The 25,374-nt window shown below is 40.2% G+C and overlaps 1 long non-coding RNA gene across 1 annotated transcript; it reads right to left on the reverse strand.

The window, feature by feature from the left end:
• Positions 1–442: 442 nt before the first annotated feature.
• LOC147317542 (uncharacterized) lies at positions 443–7,085 on the reverse strand. Its single transcript, XR_015131852.1, has 4 exons — positions 6,948–7,085; positions 5,189–5,221; positions 989–1,148; positions 443–769 (listed from the first exon to the last, which is right to left on the reverse strand). It is a non-coding gene; the product is annotated as an uncharacterized LOC147317542 (long non-coding RNA).
• Between the last annotated feature and the right edge of the window lie 18,289 nt (positions 7,086–25,374).

Here is a 25,374-nt window from a genome sequence, read left to right on the forward strand (position 1 = left end):
ATGTGAGTACCACATAGGCTAAAAAGTGGGTTTTAAGTGGGATTGTCCGCGGGTTCCATAATGGCCCCATTTTATAAGCCCATCTCGGTGTTATATAGGTAAAATCTGGGAACTAAATGGACCCCAACTGGGCAAAGTACACTGAAACCCACCTAGGCCCCATTTTTCAAGTTCTTAGTGGGTACAACATGAGGAAAACATGAGCTAAAAAGTTGGAATGGCATTAGCAGTGGGTTCTGTATTTGCATCTTATTTCTAGTTTGAATTGACTAAGTTCTGGCACTGAGTGGGCCCCATGTAGTAAAACAGTCACAAAATCAATTTTTCAGACGGCTAATACGGGTTCTGTGACACAAAGACACCAAATATATTAAAGCTGACCGCAAACAAAATCTAGTTTGTAAATAAAACCATTTCAAAAATCACGAGGGTACACAAAACAACATTTTTCACATTTATTTTGTCCAACAACTGTGATTTTACGTAACTGTATTCCAAAGTGCGTAAACGTTTAAAAACTAGAAATGTCAAACTACAGCAAAATTCCTTAGATATTTGGAACTGTAGCAACATGGGGAAAAAGTCAGATGGAAAACTCAAAAGCTTATCTTGAATCAGCAGGGTTTGTTTTTTTACAGAGCCGTAAGTCTATTTTGTACCCTTGCAGCCCTCGGTCCTCCTCTGTCTTTAGCTCCACTGAACCACTTGGACAGAGCCTTCTCTGCTTCTTGCAAGTTGACTTTTGATGTTAAATAATTCTTCAGTGCCTCTGCAAATGAAGAAGAAGAAAAACGGGCAAGCCAAAGTAAAGTTAATCTTAGCTTACTTCATTTGGTGATGATTTTCAAAGAACAATGTTTATTTCACTTTATTGCCTCAAAAAATATATACAAATTGCATGATAACCAATCTCAGTTACACTTTCAAACACTTTATTAAAAAAGTTTAGTTTTCTAAAGTTCAAATGTCTCAAGTGAAACTAACTTACCATACACAACATTAAAAAGACGCAAATCTCTGAACTTTTTTTCCCCATGTCGGCCAAGCATGTTGTACTCCACAGCCAGCTCAGGTGATATGAGGAATTTCATCATCCTTCTTGTGGCATCGTCTACACTTGTTTCCCCTGTATCTGCTACCATGGCAACCTGAGGGGAACATACAAAAAGGACAGATTAGATACTGGCATCTGGTTAGGATGCCTCCCTGGTGAGGTGTTTTGGGCACGTCCCACCAGGAAGAGACCCAGAACACCCAGGACATGCTGGAGGGACTATGTTTTTCAGCTGGCCTGGGAATGCCTTGGGATTCCCCCGGAAGAGCTGGGCCAAGTGCCTGGAGAGAGCGAAGTCTGGGCCTCTCTACTTAGTACCGGATTGGGTCGAGGGGCAGCAGCCTAAGCTTAAGATAATGGACCGGAATGGAGGATAAATGGACACTTTACATATTACTTAATGTTTACTGTGTGGTGATAAAAAAAAAATGGTAGTAAACACAAGCTAAACTAAAAAAATTAATTGCGCTTCCTTAACCCTTTATCCCCAATAATGTTACGCAGGATAACTGGTAGGTCTGGTAGGTTTTTTCCTCTACTGTATACTATATGAATGTAATCAAGGATTAATAACAGAAAGAAAAAAGAAATTGAAATTTTGCCATTTTTACTAAAGGCAATCAAAATGTACATGAATAAAATATTTAAATTAGTCAATTCAAATTAATAACTCTAAAACACTGAACAAAATTAAGTATTTGACCCTGTGGTTTATTTTCGGACATCTCTTTTCTTCTAAAAGTCCAGGCGTGTTGGGCCCCTGGCAGAGCTCAGGTTTGACGAGACAGGTTTGGAAAAACCTGTCGCTGGCGACTTTTTGGGGGCTAAAGGGTTAAAATAAATAGGAATTGGCCAAAATTTGTATAAACTATGAAATAGCAGAACAAAAGTAAAAAAAAAAATCTTTATCTGTTATCAGAATCAAATATTTGATTAGAATAAAAAATTTAACTTTCTGGAAGATTTCTCGTTACATCTGTCATAAAAGTAACAACATCTCAGAAAAGAAACATGATAGCAACAGAAAAATATGATAGCAGTGTGATGTGATGGTCCCTGGCCAGATTTTTACACATATTATAAGCCCTGTGACACAAAAACCACAGAACTCTGACACGCACAGACTGTTTTCCTTCGTGCTAATGAAGAAAAATGCTGGTCTGGTATGTAAAAGGGAATTTATTCTTCCAGGACCTGAAGCTCCGTAATGCAGCCCTCCAACAGCCAAACCTATCTGTTCTCTGATTGTCTTGATGCATGCTCAATCATCCAGGTAAGTAAATCTCCAAAAGTTGATTCTGTTCATCTGGACGTAGCGCTTGCAGCATTTTCTCCCACTGAAAATGCTACGTCCAGATGAACAGAATCAACTTCTGGAGATGTTCTCTGATTGGATTGTTTAATTGGTGATTGACATGAAATTGACCAATCAGCTGAAAGGAAGAAAAATAGGGTCAAAATTTGGATGTGTAAGTTTAAATCCACACACAGCCAGGAAAGCCGAGCGCAGAGTTGTTTGTAGCACCAATTCAGCCAGAGTGGAGCCAGATGGATTTTCCATCCATCCACACTGTAAAGTCTATAGACCAGCAAGTGATAAATTAACAGTGTTGTTGGTATTTTCTAAAACAGTTGTATGCAATAGGAATTGCTGTTTATAGTCCTCCTGTATATCTGCATGTTCCCTCCCAATTAAAACCTGTGATAATGGAGATTCAAATTCATGTCATACCTATACCAACAGTTATCAAGTATCCAGATCGACCTTTACTGATGTGCTCTGTCAGTGCGCCCCAGGGCAGCTGTGGCTACAATGTAGCTTGCCATCGCCAGTGTGTGATTGTGTGTGTGAATGGGTGAATGACTGAATGTAGTGTGAAGCGCTTTGGGGTCCTTAGGGACTAGAAAAGCGCTATAAAAATGCAGGCCATTTACCATTTAAAGGAAAATTGTTATTTCCATGTATTTTCCTGTTCTGCCTTCAACTTTGAGGACTTCCCCCCACATTTCTAGTTGTGACAGTGCACCTACAACAAAAAAAATCTGCTGTGATTTACATTTGTTGAAAGAGCAATTTTGTAAAATAGTCTATTTTTGTATGCACAGTTTACAAATCTGTCCTGTACAGCATGGACTGATTGCATGCTAAAAAGTTGTTGCTTAAAAATAAAACAATAAATTTTTAATTAATAACATCAGCAGAAAGCCTTGTTATTAATTAGATGTACAATTTCTATAGAATACGAAACAACTCAGTTCATTTTTGATCATATCAATACCAGCATATTACACAACTAGTGATGGGATTTTCGTCTCTTTTTAGAAAGCCGGCTCTTTCGGCTCCCAACCGGCTCTTCAGGTTGTTTTGTTGCTTTAATTAATTTATTATTAACAACAATATAAAATTATGAACCAAAGGAATTACTAATGTAAAAAAAGAAACGTGGTTTTATTTATATATGTTTATATATAAATATATATGGTGGCCCCTAGAGACAAAGCATGTACAAACTCCAAAACCCATTTCTAGCGTCAACTGAACTTCCAAAACAGAGCTATCTAGATCACTTAATTTACACAATTGAAATCATATGTGTATTTTTTGTGTATTTATACACAAGCACTCATATATATTCATAAAAAATTCCAAAAGCTGTTCATTTACCTGTTACTACCACACACCAAATCCGGTCGTTGGTACTTCCTGGCTTGTGTAGCCACTAGGTAACAAAATCTCAACACTGTGCCTAGCATCCTGGAGCACTTCTGTTGTGTTTTGTACGTGCTTTGGAGTTTGTACGTGCTATGGAGTTTTTACGTGTTTTGGGGTTTGTACGTGCTTTGTCTCTAGCAGCCACCGTAAATATACTTTTATTTATTCTCTCCACATAAAATGTAATAAATAAATCATATAATACAAAAAAAACAACTATTTACATTTCAACTTTTAACTATTTAAATTTTCAGCTTTTTCCTTTTAAACAAATTTAAAGTGAAACAACACAAAACACTGCAAACCACAACACAATTAAATATAAATTATAATATGAAAACAAACAGAAGATGCACATTCTCTGTCATATGGGCCTGCATGAATAAACTTTCTGAATCCTTTATCATCCGCAATTGAAAATAGTTGTGGATGATTACTATACCTTTCTAATGTGACGTTGTTGTCCCTGGCTCTCTTTCTCTCTCTCTCCCTCCTGCTCTGTTACTGTGCTACTGCGTGTGTAACAACCGCCCCTCCCCCCTCTTCCCAGCGCAAAGCACAAGGCTCGCGTGCAGAGTGAAGCGGAAAAAAAGTGCGAGAGAGAGGGTGAGAGAGAGAGAAAAAACACGCTTGTGTCGTTCACTTCAAAGAGCCGTTTCGTTTTGACCAACACATCACTAACAACCATGATGAAAAACGCTCATCTGCTTCCATCACCATCAGCTGATTAACATTGAGCTGCTGCAGTCAACACCATCAAACTAATTTACTGTTTAATGTTATGTTATTGAATGCTTTTATTTTTAAATCTTTACCAGCGCTTAAAGACTGTAGATGTTCACACCTGGTGTTAGAAAACCGAGCTCACTGCAGTATTTTTTTTTATAACTGGAAATTTAAATTTTTATTGGTTACCGTGTTTATTACCACTTTTATCAGTAATGTACTTCCTATAAAATATGGATTTGATAAGTTACCGGTTTATTGAAATCAGCTAGTGAACACATCGATCACTTTATTGAACTACACGCCTTACACTCTTGTGAGCTCTGGTTACTAACAGCAGGTGTGAATGTTTGGAGTCCAAAACGCAGATAAAGATTAGAATAACAAGGCAATGTAAAATCAGTTTAATGCAGTTGACAGTAGCAGCTCAGATGGAAATCAGCCAATTGTGAGGAGAGCAGAGGACCAAAACTGTCAGAGTTGTGGGTCAAGTGAAGAGAACACTGTTGGCATTATTGTTAGCATAAAAGATGAAAATTAAATAAATGTTAAATTTTAAAATAGATCATTTCCTCCTGTGCCTAAATAAATATATATACTTAATACCAATAAAAAAAAAAGGATGCCCCAAAGACCATCACTTTTCAAAAATAATAATAATAATAAGTAATACAAATAATATGAAAGTTACTTACATGTCAAAGATGGTGCTTGTGATCTTGAAGAATCTAAACGTGATAAGGAAATGAAAGAAAGTGCATGAGAAAATACAAACATTTTTGTTTTTTCCCAGGATAATTCAATATAAAAGATTCTCTTACTAATGCACAAAATGAACAGTGTAATTAAAAGTTTGAAAGGCACTGCATGTGTTTATATGATAAACTGACTAATTCAAGCAGCAAACACTAGCAGTGCAAAAATGTATCTAACTAGCTGACAGACTTTAAAGTCACAGGAAGATATATCAAAATGGTGACTTATGCCAGAACAAATGACTTGACAGACATAAATCCTAAATTCCTTTAAGTAAAAAAGGAATTACTTTTTTATAAGTGGTCCCTAGTGGTTTTCAAATTATTACATGGCTTGTTAATTTTTTATTAAATTATTAAGAAGCCAGATGAGTTCAAAACATTTACAAATGACTATAAAGCACTATCCAAACTTCAAATCAAGTGGCAAAATCTCCAAATTAAAAGTACTCGCAAACTATAAAAATTTGATTATACTTAAAAATATGCAAAAACTAATTTAGTGGAATTTTTACCTGCTCAAGAATACATTGAACATGCAATATTTAATTGAAAAGAACAAAATTTGTGTACTTTTAGAAAGGATTATTAAATATTTGGGGATACTAGACATAAAGAGGGTCTCGTACATTTACGGGCATCTAATTTCCTGGATTTAATGGTTTAAAAGTTTAATAGGTCTTTGAAGTTGATAATAAAATTGAGTCCATTATTAGCAAAAAGAATTTAAAAAAAAAAAAAGAGCAAAAAAATGCTTAATATATAATAATTGTTTTAAACTTAAGCTTTGTAATTGTAGCAGATTTCATTATGTCTGTAATTTTTTATTTAGCCCCACAGTAGTAAAAGCCATAAATGGGAGTTAGATTTATTACTAGTATTTTACACAGCATTCAGCTATAATAACATGTTCTGCATTTTCCTACTTCACCATCTGATCTGAACAGCTGCACTCTCTTAATTAATTAATGACCTAACATTTCTCAGTAACCAATAACTAGATGGAACAGCACAGTATCTAAGAGAGTGATCAGACAGTGTTTGAGCTAAAGACGCTGTGTGTTTCTTTTGGGGGCTTTTTACACACTGATCCACCACCGTTTTCCCATAGTACAATGCATATCTGGTAACATTACCGTATTCAGATCAGAAAACCGTTTCAGCTGCAGGCATCTACTCCTGTAATTTAAACAATCACCTTGCTACACTGCACATGAATATTACGTAACATGGTATGACTAGCTCATGTTCAGACATTTAAAATACTGTTCAGCCATTTTGTTTACTGGGTAGTGCATAATGGCCGAGTTAGCTGAGCAGGAATCCACTAAAGCCAAAAAAATAATATAAATTTTTTAAATTAATTACAAAAACCTTATAGGAAAACCCAAGAAACAGTTGCAGAAGCACAGAAAAAAACTGCCGTGTACGTTATAGTGTGTAAATTCAAAAACTGTATAGAGAGAATGGTGCAATGAAAACAGAATAAGATAAGATGAACTTTATTGAGTAGAATATAGGCAGTAAGAGTTTTTTAATTAACTTTAAATTATGTTTGCCAAAGACAATGCAGCAAATTAACCCAGTTCTACCTGCTAGCTAAAGATGTTATGCTTCTCCCCCTTATACCGTTTAGGACGACTATAGAAAGTTACTAAAATAACCATTGATGAAAACGTATCAAACTTTAAGTATTTACCTTTGTCATAGTTTTCGATTCTTTGGTATCCTTTTGTCCTCCACGTTCTTAAACACCAGGGAGAGAAAAGGCGCAACAGACGAAAGACCGCGAAGACTAGACGCTAGGCGGTGCAATCTGCTCCTCCCTCTTTTTAAACGAGCCAATAGGAGCTGCTCACATTAAAAACAACTTTATTTAAAAAGTCGTTTTACACCTGATACAAAAATTTTAAAAGTCAAACAATGCACAAGTTTAAAAGAACAATTTTATTTTTAAAAGTTTTTTAAGCATAGGGATGGTTAATATGTTTTAAAAAGTAATATATAATATTTATCAAAAAGTGTCACCCAAATCAACATCATAATAAAAATATAATTAATAAAAATATAATAATGATAAGAAGAAGAATAACAGTTTACCTAAAAGCTCTTCTAACATTAGACTGGTTTTGAAAAGTTTCAATAGTGTCAATACACCATAAGGACAAGGGAGTTTCACAGTTGAAGTGTGACTGCTTGAAAGACCCCATTCCCTCTCCTTTCCACTAGTTCAAAGAAAATATAAATTATTTCTGGTTATATAATTTGAGGGCACAAGTTTGAAGAGTAACATTTTAACAGATCGGTAATATACTTCAGGAGCTTTACTGGATCTGATTAACCAAAACTTCCATCTTCCATGTAACTAACTGTCTTTTCTCTAATACAGTAGAGTGTGTCTGATCTACTAAAAATCCTCAACTGCATGTTTGCTCAAGTAAATAGTCTTAATTGTTTGAACAACCAGTAATCCTTAATTTGCAAATGCCAAATCTGGATTTTGTCTGTGTAATTCACTTTTATCTTAGGTTTTTTATTCGTATTTTTTGCTTTTCTTTTTTTCTACTCTTGTGTCCGTTTTAATCACTTATTATTGCTGCTGTGACAAGTGAATTTACCTAAGAAGAATCATGAAGTCCTTATTTTATCTTATCTGAGCCTCACCATGCAGCCTACCATGCAGAGTTCACATTAAGTACATAAAATGAAATCTAAAATTAAAAAGTAACCAGTTTCAAACCAGTTATTTGGAATAGTGTGCAGAGTGTTTTGAGTAACATTGAATGTTCAAAAACACCAAAGTTCCTATAGTCTCACTTGACAGCTGGGTTGTAGTGTCTGATAACACATAACATCGTGAGGTCTCAATGTGGACTTTGAGTACATTTGCTAGCCAAGGCTAAATACTGAGAGGGTCAAAAATGAAGGGTCAAGAACATCTGACTGTACGTAAGGGTAGCAAAAGTGATAGACTGAGGTTGTGCCAAATATGTTAAAGTTAGGGTGATTTCTTAGAGAATGGTACCACATGGGTGCCGTCTGCAGGTTATAAAAGAGAGTTATGTTCATACTTTCTTTTGAGATTATTTTTACAATTTGACTTTCAGAACTCCCTGGGTTGTGCGCAATCTGTGATGGGCTTGTTTGGAATAAATCCTCCTTTATTCAAATAACACTTTCTCAGGCTCTTCACAGAAGAAGAATCCTCACATAAGCATGTGCTACCATTTTGAACCAATGTACACATTTACCATCACTAACCCAACTAGGACCTACATTGGATGCCCACCCATATGGATTTGATGTTAGAAACGCAAGTGGGTCCCATATATACTAAACAATCTTGAGCCCATGTGAAATATATGCCCATATTAATTTAACACAACCCATTTGGGGCCCACATAGACATGTTTTCAGGGTCTGACTTGCATTTGCCCATGTGTGACACATATAGTTTGACCAGGTGGGCCCCACCTATGTCATCAGTACCAAAAAATATATACCGATTACCTCACTTTGCCCCACCTGGGGCACACAGCAAATGCTTTTCTTTAAATGACTGTGTTTGCCCATGTCTAACCCAGGTGAAAAACCCAAGTGGGTCCTACGTGTGTTTCCCATTTTGAAACAAGTGAAGTGTTTCCCATGTTTGACCCAGCCAGGACCTACTATATGTTTCCACTCGGTTTTGCCCATATGGCTTTAATGTGAGAAACCTAAGTGGGTCCCATATATACTAAACAATCTTGAGCCCACGTAAAATATATGCCCATATTAACTTAACATAACCCATATGGGGCCCACATAGACATGTTTTCAGGGTCTGACTTGCATTTGCCCATGTGTGACCCATATAGTTTGGCCAGGTAGGCCCCACCTGTGTCATCAGTACTAAAAAATATATACTGATTACCTAACTTTGCCCCACCTGGGGCACACAGCAAACGCTTTTCTTTAAATGACTGTGTTTGCCCATGTCTAACCCAGGTGAAAAACCCAAGTGGGTCCTACGTGTGTTTCCCATTTTGAAACAAGTGAAGTGTTTCCCATGTTTGACCCAGCCAGGACCTACTATATGTTCCCACTTGGTTTTGCCCATATGGCTTTCATGTGAGAAACCCAAGTGGGTCCCATATATACTAAACAATCTTGAGCCCACATAAAATATATGCCCATATTAACTTAACATAACCCATATGGGGCCTACATAGACATGTTTTCAGGGTCTAACTTGCATTTGCCCATGTGTGACCCATATAGTTTGACCAGGTGGGCCCCACCTATGTCATCAGTGCTAAAAAAATATATTGATTACCTAACTTTGCCCCACCTGGGGCCCACATAGACATGTTTCAGGGTCTGACTTGCATTTGCCCATGTGCGACCCATATAGTTTGACCAGGTGGGCCCCACCTATGTCATCAGTGCTAAAAAAATATATTGATTACCTAACTTTGCCCCACCTGGGGCCCACATAGACATGTTTTCAGGGTCTGACTTGCATTTGCCCATGTGCGACCCATTTAGTTTGACCAGGTGGGGCCCACCTGTGTCATCGATACTAAAACATATATTGATTACCTAACTTTGCCCCACCTGGGGCACACAACAACAGCCTATCCTTAAATGACTGTGTTTGCCCATGTCTATCCCAGGTGGAAAACCCAAGTGGGTCCTACATGTGTTTCCCATTTTGGACCAAGTTAAGTGTTTCCCATGTTTGACCCAGCTAGGACCTACTAAAAGTGCTCACTTGGGATGGCCCATATGGGTTTAATGTGAAGAACCCAAGTAGGCCCCATACAAAAAGCCCAGTTTGAGCCCATGCCCACATGGTACCCATCCAGCCCGAGCAAAAACCAGGTGGGGCCCATATATACATGTTGGCTGGGCCTTAATAAGTGGTTATAGCATGTAGCCATCTGAAATCATGTCACTCTTGTGTAACAGATCTAGCCACACACAAAAAAAAAAAAAACCTCTTGAAAAGAGAAATGGAGACAAATAAACAGGTAAATCAATTTTCTGAGGAAGTATTTACCGCCATTCTTTCTGAGAAGTGCAATTGAACTTTGCTGTTTTGCATTTTCACAACCACGCCCAGAATTACCTTTCTAAAATTAGCAAAGGTATCATGAGGTGAAAGTGGACACATGTTTTTATTTAGTGTGAGGTGTAACTGTAGCTGGAAAATCTATTTGGTTTTACGCACATCTTCCATTCCAGCCTCAGTTATGCAAAGCTCAGGTAACCTTCTTTTCCTTCTGCAGGAACGCTAACATACCTCATTGATGGTAATTGTGAAATATACAGTTTAGATGTTTCTGGGTCGAAGTGCACGGAACAAGTCGAGGCTTATCACTGTACTGGTGTTTACGTCGCTCAGCCCCACTAGAAGTGGCTCTGTGTCCAAGAGTTTGAAAAGGGTGCAGGGGAAAAAAGGTGAAAGGCTGATATGAGGATGTTAAGTTTGTACTAAGGCTGTGTGGATAAAAGCCAGAGTTTCTAGAAAAGGAATTGTCAGCTCAGCAGGGAGGGGGTGTACTGAGTCAGAGGAATGCCCATGAAGTCTCACGAATGAAGATGATGAGAATCTACCATGCTGAACTGTCTTTTACTAAAATTCAGGCTCCCTACCAGCTTTCAAAATTGTGTCATTCTTTCTCACTAAACTATAATAAAACGCCTATTCAAAGGATGAAACTGTTCATATCTCTGTTAAAATAGTGACATGCCCTTATTTCCACCAACACATTCTTATTAACTGCTTAACTTTGAAGTGTTTGCAAATGTATTTTTCTCCATCTCTTGCTTTAAGGTGCAGAGTTACACATGGGTACATAGGAAGGAGGTAAAGAGGAAGACCACAGAGGAGGTTTGTGGATGTATTGAAGGAGTAGATGGAGAGGGTTGGTGTGAGGAGGGTGCTAGGGATAGGGTGAGATGGACGATTTGCTGTGGTGACCCCTTAAGGATCAGCCAAAAAAAAGGGAAAAGATTTCCTCATTTAATTAAATTCATTGTATTTATATATCCCCAACTCACAACTATTGCCTCAGTGTGCTTTATATCGCAGGCTACAGAACCTACAATATCAAACAAACTAAATAACAAGACAAAAATAGAGAAATCAGATGACCTCCAATTAAAAAGCACGTGGAGATGGTGAGAAGGAAAATCTCCCTTACCCCCCTGTCACAACCATTTGGGGTGAAGGAAAGAAAAGAGAGGAAAAGAATCTCTGTGGGAGAGAATGAAATGAAATGAATGAATATTTTATAATAATTCTGCTTAAAGGAAATAAGTATCATGTAAATAGACTTGGTCCAAGCACAGAGCCCTGTGGAACTCCATAATTAACCCTAATGTTTGAAGACGACTCCGCATTTACATGAGTAGGTTGGAGTCTGACAGATAGATATGATTCAAATGCTGCACTCTGGTCTACAGAAATGAATCCACTGTCACAGACCATAGGAAGGTTGTTAGCAACACCCACGAGTGCTGTTTCTGTGACACTCTAAATCCTGAGTGAAACTCTCAGAATAAGCCGTTCCCTTGCAGATGATCAGTTAGCTATTTAGTGAGGTTTGCTCAGGAATATGATTTTGAGCTGGTGACATGTTTGAGAAATTCTCTGAAGACTGTTGTTTCTCTAGTTGCGATTACAGCTGTAACAATCAGTGAGCTAATACAAATGAGCTAATACAGAGGAGTTTGAGATTCAAGCCTCATTTTAATTGTGTAACACAAGGCTGCATAATGAAATTGCAATGAAGCCCCTGCATGCCTCCAGAAAACTAAATATGAGTGAATAAACAGACAAGTGATAAAGTAATAAAGCCATTACTTGTGAAGTGTACAGGGTGAGCTCAGTACTTTCAGAGCCTGAGAGGAGAAACTGTCTGGAGTTTAGCGGTTTCAGATACTTCTGTATCACTTGCCAGATGGCAGCAGGGTGAACAGGCTGCAGCTGGGGTGAGAACTGTCTTTTAGTATCCTTTGGGTTCTTCGCAGACATCTCATCTTACTGATATCAGTGACTCTGTGGGAGGCTTTAATCACCTGCTCCATATATTCTGTATCTGAGAGCGATGCTTATGATGCGTCACTTAAACTCCAGACTGATTTTGTTTTGGCAAAGTGTATATACAGGTATGTGTTTCTGCCATTTCCAGTATAAAAATGACATTTTTGTATATATTTTTTTCACAATTACGGTGCTTTGACACTGTTTTGCCACCTTTTTCTATTATGTACAAGCTCAGTACAGCTCAGAAATAGCAGCTAATTGAATTTATTTAAACATTTGCACATTCAATCAGGGCAGAAAAAAGAAAGCGGAAAGTGAAGATTGAACGTGTAACCGTGAGTCCTCACTCACTGTACACAAGGCTTCACATCAAGTCTTATTTTTATGGCTTTTGGCAGTGCTGTCAGCTCGGCCTACTTCTGCCCTGTCTATATTTAGGGCTGAATAATGCCCTGCTGGAAAGCTGTCCTACATTAACCGTGCTCCTCCGTGTCTGAATACCTGCAGGTGAACTCACCACCAGACACCTTTTCTTTCCCCGTGCCTCAGCCTGTCTCTGTGTGCCACTCAACCCATTTCAGCTCGCTTCAGTGCCAAGACAAGCAGGATAATGCTACCATACAAAACCAAGACATGAATATGAATACAAAAATCTGGTCTATTGTCCTTTTTTAACGCTTTACTGCTTTTCTCTAGATTAGAATAATCCTTTAATTGTCCCACAAGGAGAAATTTGGTTGTAACAGCAGCCAGAAAGACATATATACAAACAAACAAACAGTACACAGGACAGAAACATACACAATTTTTCTTACATATTTACATATGGACAATGGTTACTATAAACAGAGTACTGTACAGTTAATAAATTAAATACAAATAACTACAGATAAGAGGCGAACCAGGTTGAATCGGTTGATTAAATTATTGCACTTACAGCGCAGATGTAGACATCTATGTTTGTTGGGAGCAGTTCTGATTGTACAGTCTGACAGCTGCAGGGAGGAAGGACCTGCGGAAACGCTCCTTCATGCATCGAGGATGCAGCAGTCTGTCACTGAAGGAGCTCTGCCTGCGTTATTGTGTGTGGCTGTCAGTCTGCCGTCTCTTCGATCCTCTCTGGCCTTCCCCACAGCAGCAGGAGACTCGAAAGCTTTATAAATGGATGAATTCTCCGGTCACGACTCAAAGGAAACCTGATTTTCTAGTCAGATGGTCTGACTTACTGCACAGAAAAAGCATCAATAGAAGCAATGTTCAGGGACAAACTGATTGCTGCTTTTGAAACTAATTTTCTTTGGACTTTGCTCTCATGCAATGACACAATAGGCAATGTTTCCATTTTTTGCTTAGTCATTTAACTTCTCTAATAAAGAAAATATCTCTTTAAGAATAACATTGTCTGGTTCTAGTTTCAAGGATGGATTTCATTGTGTTTAGTGATTGAGAATTGATTGTTTTGGGGTTTTCCTCCCTTGAGATGCTCTGCTTTCACTGCAGCCACATTCACTTAAGCTTGATTGTAGGTTTCTCTCATCCAGTTCTGTCTTCAGTAATTCAGATGCATGCTATGCTGTTCTGAGATCAGGTGATTGAGATGGCTATTGAAGAATATCCAATTTCTTTGCCTTGAGAAACTCCTGAATTGCTCTTGCAGTATGCTTTGGGTCCTTTTCTAGTTGCACAGTGAAGTCTGATCAGTTTTGCAGCAATTGGCTGAACCAGAGAAGAGAGTATATCCCTGTACACTTCACAATTCATCCTGCTACGTCTATCAGCTGTCACATCATCAATAAACACTAGTGACCTGGGTCCACTGGCAGCTATATGTGCCCATACCTTCACCCTGCCTCCAGCATGTTTCCAGCATGTCTTTCATTATTCATCTGACATTTTTTAGGTTAAGCATTTTATCTCTGACTTAAAAATAATAACTGGCAAGCTTAATGTATAAATGATGCAAGTGGTAAGGTGCTGTCCTAAACTCAATGCAACAGGAGCTCCTTTAATCTCCAATAATCTGGACTTTTCCATAACTGCTAGCTGCCAGATGTCAGCATCTCCCCTCTTATATATTTCAAATGAAGCTTTCAGCGTGGATACACGCAGACCACATTGCATGCTCGTGTTCCTGGCTGTCTTCCTGTGTTTGCTCGCAGCCCCACAGCTTTGGGACAGTAAATCTGTCATCGCCGTCCCTTTTAAACAGAGTTTATATGGAGATTATCCTCTGCATCAATTCACCAGAGGGTCACTCATTGCTTTGCTGTTTACTTTCATGGTCCAACATTGCATCTCTTTGGATGAGAGGAGCACCTGCTGACTGTTAAATGACAATGTGGTGACGGACAAAGGGGTGCTGGGAAAACGTGACAGATTACATAAGAGACTCCTCAGCTAAAATAGATTGGCAGGGTATTAATGTGGGGATCACTGTGGTCTGAATCTGACACTGGTGTGGCCTGGACACAGTCTCCACATCGCCTTTTCTCTTTCTGACTTGCGCACATAGTCGTTGATTGGAGCATGGGGCAATGCTAATTGTGTGTGGGTGACTGTGAGGGATAAATGATCTATTGTGTGTATGTGTGATAGAGTTTTCTGCTCTCCAAGCTCACTGGCACTAAAACTTTCCGCTTTGAGTCAGCTGTCAAAATAACACTCATATAAATAGAGGAGGAATTAGCTGGCATGGCAGTGATTAGCACAACAAATACACTAATGTAACACACATGCGCACAACAGACACACAGGCCGGTCATCTTCTGACAGAGGATCTAACACTCAGATGGGCTCATTAATATACAGTGTTAAATCTTCAGGAATAATATTAAGCAAACATACTTGCACTTACACACACACACCATCCGCAAACACACACACGCACGTGTCCTTCCTGCCAAGTTTTTTAATATTTGTATTTATCCTCACTGATTTTTTGCCTTTATTGGACTTAAGAAATAAATAAATTCATGAATTAATTAAGAAAAAAAATATGTGGAGCAACAAAAATAAGTGGCTTGATTACAAGCATGAATATTGCAGCTCTGCTAAGGTTTATGTTAAAGCCTTTCATGCAGTTCTGCAATCTGTCACATTAATATTAGTTGACATGTCCTGTGAAACAAGAAAAAGGGGAAATGCTACAGTATATTATTGTTTATTCATTTATTTATTTTTGTTTCATGGCCGTGCTTTCAGCTCTTCTGCGTGACCCGGTGACTCAAATTCTAGTGTTTAATAGTCTTTTACTTTGCATTAATAAGTCCACCCATAGAGTCTGAACGCAGCATTCTAACCAACCAAGTTTGTTTGTGTTTGCTGATAAGTTAACACTGCAGTGTTTTATCCACATAGCTCAAAAAAACTAAAAGTGAAACCTCAGAATATGGATTCTAAAACCTGTGGGTGACGTCATGGTGGTTACATCCACGTTGGCAACTAGGGCTGCCACAAACGATTATTTTGATAGTCGACTAGTCACCGATTATTTTTGCGATTAGTCGACTAATCAGATCATCATCCATTGGACGTAAAACTACAGCTTATTGCACCAGCAGCATCTGCTCTTATATAACTATCATTAGCTTACAGCTTTAAGTGTTTAAGGTCTGTGCTAACTAAAAATAAAGACAAGATGATAGTTTATTCAATTTTAATGAAATCTGCAGATTGTTTCGGTGAAGTTTAATCAACTCCTTGCTATCTAAAATATAACGGGACACTGGAGTAAATTTTCCAGCATCTCACACTTCTGATAATCAGCTGTCTGCTTGACGTTTATTCAGCTGTGTAAGAACTATAACTTTAATCTCAGCCAAACTGATTTACTCAGGAACAAATAAAATACTAAAAAAAGCCAAACAATAACATTTTAAGTTATCTAAGTGACTTATATATATTTAACCTGAGTAGCGAAAGAGGGCAGTGGGTTTGAAAACGATCTGCCGGGAGTCCGGTGTTCTCACGGCTCTAGTGAGCCTAGCCCCCGGCTCGCTATCGAGCTAGTGGGTAACAGAGGTCTCCGAAAACGTCGGAGCGCTTTTGAAAATATGTGGTGTCTTGATAAACTGAGCAGATATTTGAGGTTTACACAGCTACATTCTCGCCTGAAAATATGTTAAACGTTTATTTTGTGACCCAGAAAGAATAATAAGAGTAACATTAAAACTAACTAGCTGCCGCCATTGTTGGAAACTGGGCTGGGCCGCGCTATGAATTCTGGGACAGAGCTTCTTCTTCTTCGGGGTTTAACGGCAGCTGGCATCCTTGTACATGCAGTGCTGCCATCTTCTGTTTCAGTCCGTTATTACACTCTTAAATCCTACTAATTCCTGCGTCTTTTGGGATCTTACAAAGCTTCAAACAACGCGTCGACTATTAAATTAGTCGTCGACGATTTTGATAGTCGACGTAATCGTGACTAGTCGACTAATCGTGGCAGCCCTATTGGCAACCCAACGATCACTTCCTGTTTTATATTGTAATCGCTTGCCACGTATAGTACACTGGTGCGGTTGTTCTGCTTTCTGCTTTGTTATTGCCTTTGAGATTTGAGATTTTTACCTGGTTTCCTGTTTGTATGTTGTATGTTGTGTGTTGTGTGTTTGCTGAGTTAATTGTTTGATATTTGATGCCTCATTTATTTATTTATTTATTTAAGATAAGATAAGATAAGATAAGATAACCTTTATTAGTCCCACACGTGGGAAATTTGTTTTGTCACAGCAGGAAGTGGACAGTGCAAAAGTTATGAGGCAAAAATTAGAATACAATAAGAATAAATACAGTACACAACTGTACAGAATAGAATAAAATAAAATACTATATACAGTAGAATAAAATAAAAATAAATATACAATAAGATAAAAATAGAATACAAATACTATATACAACTGAGTAAAAATACAACGATGACAGAAAGGATTATTGCACTTAGCATTATTGCATATGTATGGATGTGTGTGCTTGATCAGTTAAAGTCTTTATTATGGAGTCTGACAGCAGTGGGGAGGAAAGACCTGCGAAATCTCTCCGTCCCACACCGTGGGTGCCGCAGTCTCCCACTGAAGGAGCTGCTCAGTGCTGTCACAGTCTGCTGCATGGGGTGGGAGATGTTGTCCAACAGGGATGACAGCTTAGCCGCCGTTCTCCTGTCACTCACCACCTCCACTGGGTCCAGAGGGCATCCTAGAACAGAGCTGGCCCTTCGGATCACCCTGTTCAGTCTCTTCCTGTCCCCAGCAGAGATGCTGCCGCCCCAGCAGACCACACCATAAAAGATAGCAGAAGCCACAACAGAGTCATAGAAGGTCTTCAGGAGTGGGCCCTCCACTCCAAACGACCTGAGTCTCCGCAGCAGGTACAGCCTGCTCTGCCCTTTCCTGTAGAGGGCGTCTGAGTTATGAGTCCAGTCCAGTCTATTGTTCAGATGAACACCAAGGTACCTGTAGCTGTCCACAGCCTCAATGTCCATACCTTGGATGTTCAGTGGTTGCAGTGGAGAATGCTTGTGCCTGCGGAAGTCTACCACCAGTTCCTTGGTTTTACTGGCGTTGATCTGGAGGTAGTTCAGTTATTTAAAAAAGTAGTAGATTTAGACTAGAACTCCTGCACAATGGTGCACTTAAGGACTGATTTCTAAAAAATGCTTTAACAGGTTGTGTGAATCCCATTTTCTCCTGTTTCTCTTTATCGGGGTCACAGGGACAGGGCGCTTACACCTTTGCCTATCCCATCTACCATAGGGCGAGAGTCGGGATACACCCTGGACAGGTCGGCAATCTGAGACAGGGTTAATGCGGAGAGCCCGGTGTTACCATTCATAGTTACAGTCACACCTATGGGGAATTTAGAGTGACCACTTGAGCTAACCCCACTAATTGCATGTTTTTGGGCTCCGGGAGGAAGCTGGAGTACCCAAACAGAACCCACGCAAAATTTCAAATCACCCTAAATTGGTATCTTTCTGCATTTGGATGGTCTCTAAAGAGAAAATCTAACTTTTCGGAGGGCATGATCACAGTGATGTTTGAGGAAATTCAAGCCAGGTAATCAATTATTAGCAGGACTATTTAATAGGAGCTAAAAAACCTAAGATTGTGCTGCCCAAACTGTGGCCGACACGCATCCCACACAAAATTATCAGGGAAATTAATATTGTACAGACTTTGTTTATGAGACGAGATTGCTTCCAGAACAATTGTAAGGGTTCGTGAATAAATACTTCTGCAGGTTGTTCAGAAAGCTGCTGCAGGGCTTCTGACTACCACTGCTAATTCAGTTCTTCTGACTCTCCGTTAACCTCAAAGTCTTTTTAGGTGGCTTTGACTTTTAGAGCTCTGCACAGACAAGCTCTGGTGCACAGACAAGCTCTGGTACACATCAGTAAACTTTTACATACATTAGCAGCAGGCCCCAGAGGTCATGTGATCAGTACCTGCTGACTGTGCATCAATCAAAACAGAGAACTGAAGTAGGCAGAGCTCTGTCCCACTCAGTCTGAGATCTGCTTTTTAAATTTTTTTCCAAATTTGCTTTTGGAAAGTTGGGGGAAAGTTTTGGCTGTATGGCTTCAGTGCTTCTCATCTGTCAGACTGTAAATGTACTGTTGAAATAGTGGATGCTCAGTCCCCAGTGTGCTCTGAAAGCTTTACTTCAGATATTTTTCTATCTTTGTGTCTGTCCCTTGTGATTTCAATGCTCATATCAGGCACTCAGCTCTGAAGATACTCTTGGACGGATCTGCTTCATCGCTCTTCTACTCATGCTCTGTAGCTAATTTGGCTTGCCCGGTGCAGCTGATACTGGTAGCTGTCCAGGCACGAACATGCACAAGAGTGGGCATCCTGAAACTCAAGTATTGTTCAAAGTAAACGATTGCTGGCAGCACTGACGCTGAAAGAGCCAGGAGTCATTTTACACAGAGATTAATCAGGCATTTGAAACTTCGGTCTCCAGAGACCAGAGGCTGCTCATTTATAGCGTGTGAAGCTCAGAATGATTTGATATAGAGAACTGTAAACTGACTTCATCCCCCTTATCACTGTCTCTGGCTTCATGATATTTCTTTTCACTACAATTGTGCTGGATCCTGCTGCATAGGTTTTAAAAGACTAATCTGCTGAACTGTATACACTGATCAGACATGACATTATGACGACTGGCGGGTGAAGTGAATAATGCAGATTGTCTCTTCATCGTGGCACATATTAGTAGGTGGGATATATTAGGGAACAAGTGAACATTTCGTCTTCAAGGTTGATGTGTTAGAAGCTCTTGTGGGCTGTCCCCTGTCTGCATTGGTCAGTATCTATCAAAAGTGGTCCAAAGAAGGAACAGTGGTGAACCAGTCACAGCGTCATGGGCAGCCAAGAGTGGCCTGTGTGGTGTGCTTCAACAGACGAGCTACTTTAGCTCAAGTTGCTGAAAACGTTTGTGCTGCTTCTCAGGGTGCCCGTGCTGACCTCTCTCCCCTACTGAACGTGCCAAAAATGGGCACATGAGCATCCAAACTGGACCATGGAGCAATGGAAGGAGGCGGCTTGGTCTGATTAATCATGTTGTCTTTTACATCATGTGCATGTGCGTTGCTTACCTGGAGAACACCTGACACCAGTATGCACTACAGGAAGAAGGCAGTCTGATTCTTGGGTCATGTCATTCATGGGGGTGTTACTTTGACACATACCACCTACCTAAGCATTGCTGCAGACCATGCACACCCTTGGAAACGGTATTCGCTGATGGCTGTGGCCTCTTTCAGCAGGATAATGTTCAGTGCCGAAAAGAAAAAAAATGGTTCAGGAAAAGTTTGAGGAGCACACCAACAAGTTTAAGGTGTTGACTTGGCCTCCAAATTCCCAGATCTTACTCCAATCGAGCATCTGTGGGATGTGCTGGACAAACAAGTCCGATCCATGTAGATAGATAGATAGATAGATAGATAGATAGATAGATAGATAGATAGATAGATAGATAGATAGATAGATAGATAGATAGATAGATAGATAGATAGATAGATAGATAGATAGATAGATAGATAGATAGATAGATAGATAGATAGATGAAACTTTATTAATCCCTCGGGTGGGTTCCTCCGGGAAATTCAGTTTCCAGTAGCAAAGCACCGATAGAAGTTGCACGTTACAGATACATTAAGGGGAATGAGAGTAAGGATATAAGCATAAATACACCATATATACACATATACACATATATAGATACAGAATATACAATATGGATAAATAGGATTGCTCATTTGAGTGAGTATATTGCACAGTGATTATTGCACAGTCAAATATAAGAAAGAGACAAAAAACAAAAAACAAATATTGCAAATATTGCACCGTGTAGAAAAGCACCTACAACTCAGTTGCTCCTGCCCTCCCTTGTCCTCCTGTTTCTCCTCCCTCTCCCCTCCAGTGATGGCGTGTGGGACAAAGGAGTTTTTAAGTCTGTTGGTTTTTGACTTTGGGAGAAGCTGCCTGTCGCTGAATAGGCTCCTCTGATTGTTTACGACCGTGTGCAGAGGATGCCCGGCATTGTTCATAATGTCCATCAGTTTCTTTAAGGTCCTCTTCTCTGCCACTGTCACCAGAGTGTCCAGCTTCATGCCGACCACAGAGCTAGCCTTCCTGATCAGTTTCTCCAGCCTGCATGAGTCCTTCTTTGCTGTGCTGCTCCCCCAGCACACCACGCCATAGAAAAGGACTCCTGCGACCACTGACTGGTAAAACATCCTCAGGAGCTTCCTGCAGATGTTGAAAGACCTCAGCCTCCTGAGGAAGTACAGTCGGCTTTGGCCTTTTTTATACAGGTGCTCTGTGTTGCATGACCAGTCCAGTTTGTTGTCCACCCACAGCCCGAGGTACTTGTACTTGTTGACCACCTCCACCTCCTCTCCCTCTATCTGAACTGGCAGTGGACCTGCTCTGGACCTCCCAAAATCCACAACCAGTTCCTTGGTCTTTGAAGTGTTGAGTTGCAGGTGGTTTGTGTGACTCCATGTGACAAAGTTCCTCACCAGACTTCTGTACTCCTCTTCCTGGTCATCCGAGATACACCCCATGATGGCTGTGTCATCTGCAAACTTCTGAATGTGGCATAATTCAGAGTTATAGCAGAAGTCAGAGGTGTACAGGGTAAAGAGAAGTGGGGACAGCACAGTTCCCTGTGGTGCTCCTGTGCTGCTGACCACAGTGTCCGACGTGATGTCCTTCAGCCTGACGTACTGTGGCCTGTCGGTGAGGTAGTCGGAGATGTAGGTCCCACATCTCAACTTAAACAGAGTTAAATGATCTGTTGCTAACTTCTTGATGCCAGATACCACAGCACACCTTCAGGGGACTAATAGAGTCGGGTCAGCAAAAGGTGGAACAGCACAATATTGTTGTTTCACCAATTAAACCTATTTTCTTTATAAATGTTGTGATGCAAGTTGTTGAGCTTTCATTTATCAGTCACGCACATTAAACTGTTATTGCCACTTACTGTAGAGAACTGCAGTTTTACAGGCTAGATAAGAGGAAAGTGAGTTAAATTAGCAAACACAAACACCGATATCAGCGTCTGCACTCCCTGCCTTATCATTATGAATCATCTGAAAGTGGCAGTCATGTTCTGCTACAGCAGATGCTCACATTTATTTTTATTTTTTAAATTCTATCTGCCTCACAGAAAGCACGTCGAGCTGAAAGCGTTTCTCTGGTTTCGGATGTTTATTACAGTCAGAATATTTTCCTCTTCTATTGCTCTAATGAAAAGCATTCAGGTTACATTACAGAAAAGCGTTTTCCCGAGATAAGAAATGCTTCCATTTCCATTCAGTGCTTCCATTAAAATGCAGCTTGTACAACAACAGTTCCTCCTGATCAGTGAAATTGTTTGGCGGCGCCCACATTTGTTGCCAATGCCAAACCATCTGCCACAAAGCAGCACTGACTCATCAGAGCCGCCTGCGCTCTCTTTTGAGAATCCATAATTTCCACAAGGTACCTCCTTTTCTGTCTCGTAACAATGTACTGCACCTTGCCCGGTGTTTCTCTGCGGCTCTGCGGCGCTGAAACGAACTCAGACCTGAGTATGTGGGTGCAGAAGTGCAGCAGATAAAAGAGCAGTCGTGGCTCAGAAGCTCAGCTGTGAGGCAACTGTGCAAGTAATACATAACTCTGGGGGTTGGTGGGGGGGCATCCAGATTTCACGAGCAAGCACCAGGAGAAGGAGTGCTAGATGGAGACTAGACTAGATGAAGAACATGGGCTTTGGGAAAGGTTTCGCTCGAGGATCAATGTGAGTCAATGTCAGGCAGAAGAAGAGGGAGAGGCAAAGGTAGGCATTTATGACAGGATGGGTGCGGCCCTGTTCCTGAACCTCACAGTTATTTCCAATCACACACGTCAAACCTATCCCACTCATTCAGCTTTATGCCTCATTGTCTGGTTCACTTGTTGGAATGTTCTGTCATGCCTCTGTTGCTCAGGCTTACACTGATTTGCACGTGTGAAAAAGTGTGCACACACACACTCACACACACACACATACACACACTCACACACACATATATTGTCTCTTTCGCTTTCTCTCTCTCGCTCACTCCCGACCTCGGCACCTATCAGTAGCTGATAATCTAACCAAAAAGTGGCGGCAGCATTCGCTCTGATCCTGAGTTGCTGGGCACAGGCGGCGACAGATCCAGTGTCTGGAGGATAAATTTGATGCTCCAGCCTGCTGGTGTCCATTACTCACGATCTCACTGGTGCAGCCGACACCTTACCCCGAGCTTTCACGGCTTCTCTTTTCTGTCTGTGTCCACTGCCTTTATCTGTGAATTTTCTTTGGTAGTTCTACTCCTGGTTTCAAGCTTACATCATATCTCTGTTACTTCTTCGACAATTTTGTTATGACGTTACATCTCAAATAAGGGAGTGTCTGAGAACAATCCACAATTATGAAGGGTGGTGTGTGAAATTACAGCATTGTTTTGTTTGCTCATTTTTGTTCTCCTCTCTCAGGCTATGAAACTCTGAGGGAAACCCACAGGTGTGGTAAAGGGAGGGGAGAAATCAAAAAATAATGTGGTCACATACCAGAATTAAAGCAGAAACCCCAGTTTGCCCTGAAATAGCCCGTCAGTGTGCTTCATGATGCATACATTTTCTTTATTGAATCATCTGTATCTGTGTCTGAACTTAAAGCCTCTCATAAATCTTTCAGGTATGGGTTTCCAGAGGCCTTTCCAGATAAGCACCAGTAGTTCAAAGGAGCAGAGATGTGAAGAGGCTGGGTTTATATTCAGAATGAAAAGATAAGTCTTCTTATTTCCTACTGACAGCCATTTTTAAGCAGTAAAAAGCTGTGATAGTGGCGCAGTCTGACTCACGTCACATTCTCTGAGCAAAATGTTCAAGGCTTTAATCGATCACTGTTAAACTCAATAAAGAAATCACCTAATTGAACACTTTTTGCAGACTTCATATACTCTTTTTCAACTACTCTGAACACATGTGATGCACAGTTGTAACCGCAGATGGCAGAAGCTAAACTCAACCACAGCTTGGGTGTTGTTGCTTGCAGAAGTACTAAAGATTGTTCTGGCTTGTATCTAATGATGAAAGTGATGAAAGCATTATAAACAGTACGAGCTCAGACTGCACAGTGTGGTGTGCACTGAAACCAAGATGTGGATCTGCTGAGTCTTTGAGGCAGAGTGGGAAGACTGTGTGTGTGTGTGTTTGGGAGCTAGTGGATGAGGAGGATGAGAAGAGCAAGACAAGAAGCAGTTGTTCAACTCAGTCTCCACAGACTCTCTGTGGTTTTGCTAATAGGGAAATTCAGAGGAAAATTATTTGAGTGATGGCTCCTGCAGCAAATCTATTTTTATACCTTGTTGTTACTATAAGCCTGTGTCCACAAGGAAGAAAGTGAAACTCACCATGCAAAGGCTGGTCAAAGAAAACCAAATCTAAGTGTCTGTTTTAAAGGGATTCTGGCTGACTGCTGAGACTCACCAATCAGCCCGTAGATCATTAAACAATCTGATTAAGCGAGCTTCTGTTCAAAGTATCCATGACCCAGAAGAGAAGGACAAAACAAGCTGAATGAAAGAAATGTGATCATTGTGCATGAGTTTGTGGAAATAGTTTCCCCAAACAAAAAGCTGTCTGTTTGCAGCGTTGCAACTTGCCTGATCAGTTGGAGGTTTTGCATTCACACTTTTGACAAAAAGCTAGAAAGTTTTAAGAGAGGTGTCTTAGTAGTTGTGTTAAACTGTAATAAAACTCTCGGAGTAGGGTGACACCAGCAGCCACAGACTTTAGAGCAGACAGACTGCTCATTAAACCACACACACACACACACACACACGTTTGTATTTATGTCCTTGTGGGGACATCTCATTGACATAATGCTTTCCCTAGCTGCTTACCCTAACCCCAACCATCAAAAATGAATGCCTAACCCTGACCCCTACCCTAAACCTAACCATAACCTAATTGTAACCCTGACACCAAAACCACATTCTGAGTCTCAAAAATGCCTTCAAACTCATGGGGACCCGGGATTTTGGTCCCCACGAGGGCTGTTTGTCCCCACAAGTATAGTAAACTACCAACACACACACACACACACACACACACACACACACACACACACACACACACACACACACACACACACACACACTTAAATGTACCCAAGCACACTCTCTGAACCCTGAGTGGCATCTCTGCAATCAACTCCTATAAGCCCCATGGGTCATCTCTGTAACGTTAACACTTGTCTCTCTCTCTCTCTCTCTCTCTCTCTCTCTCTCTCTCTCTCTCTCTCTCTCTCTCTCTCTCTCACTCACACACACACACACACACACACACACACACACACACACACACACACACACATACACATACACACACACACACACTGTGCGTGTGGTCAATGACAACAATGTCCATGTGAGTCTTCATTCACTTTCTTCCAGTTAATGCTTAATCAGCTTGTAGAAAACACACAGATGCCACAAGATTTTACTCCAACACAATTTACTTTTCCAAAGAAGAAGCAAGAGTCTGCTGACATCACAAACATAGTTTTCAAT

This window comes from Aulonocara sp. 'chitande type north' Nkhata Bay, linkage group LG12, assembly GCF_057382095.1.
Source record: "Aulonocara sp. 'chitande type north' Nkhata Bay isolate Kocher_YH1m ecotype deep benthic linkage group LG12, A_spYH_male_GT1.1, whole genome shotgun sequence".
In the NCBI taxonomy this organism is placed as follows: Eukaryota; Metazoa; Chordata; class Actinopteri; order Cichliformes; family Cichlidae; genus Aulonocara; species Aulonocara sp. 'chitande type north' Nkhata Bay.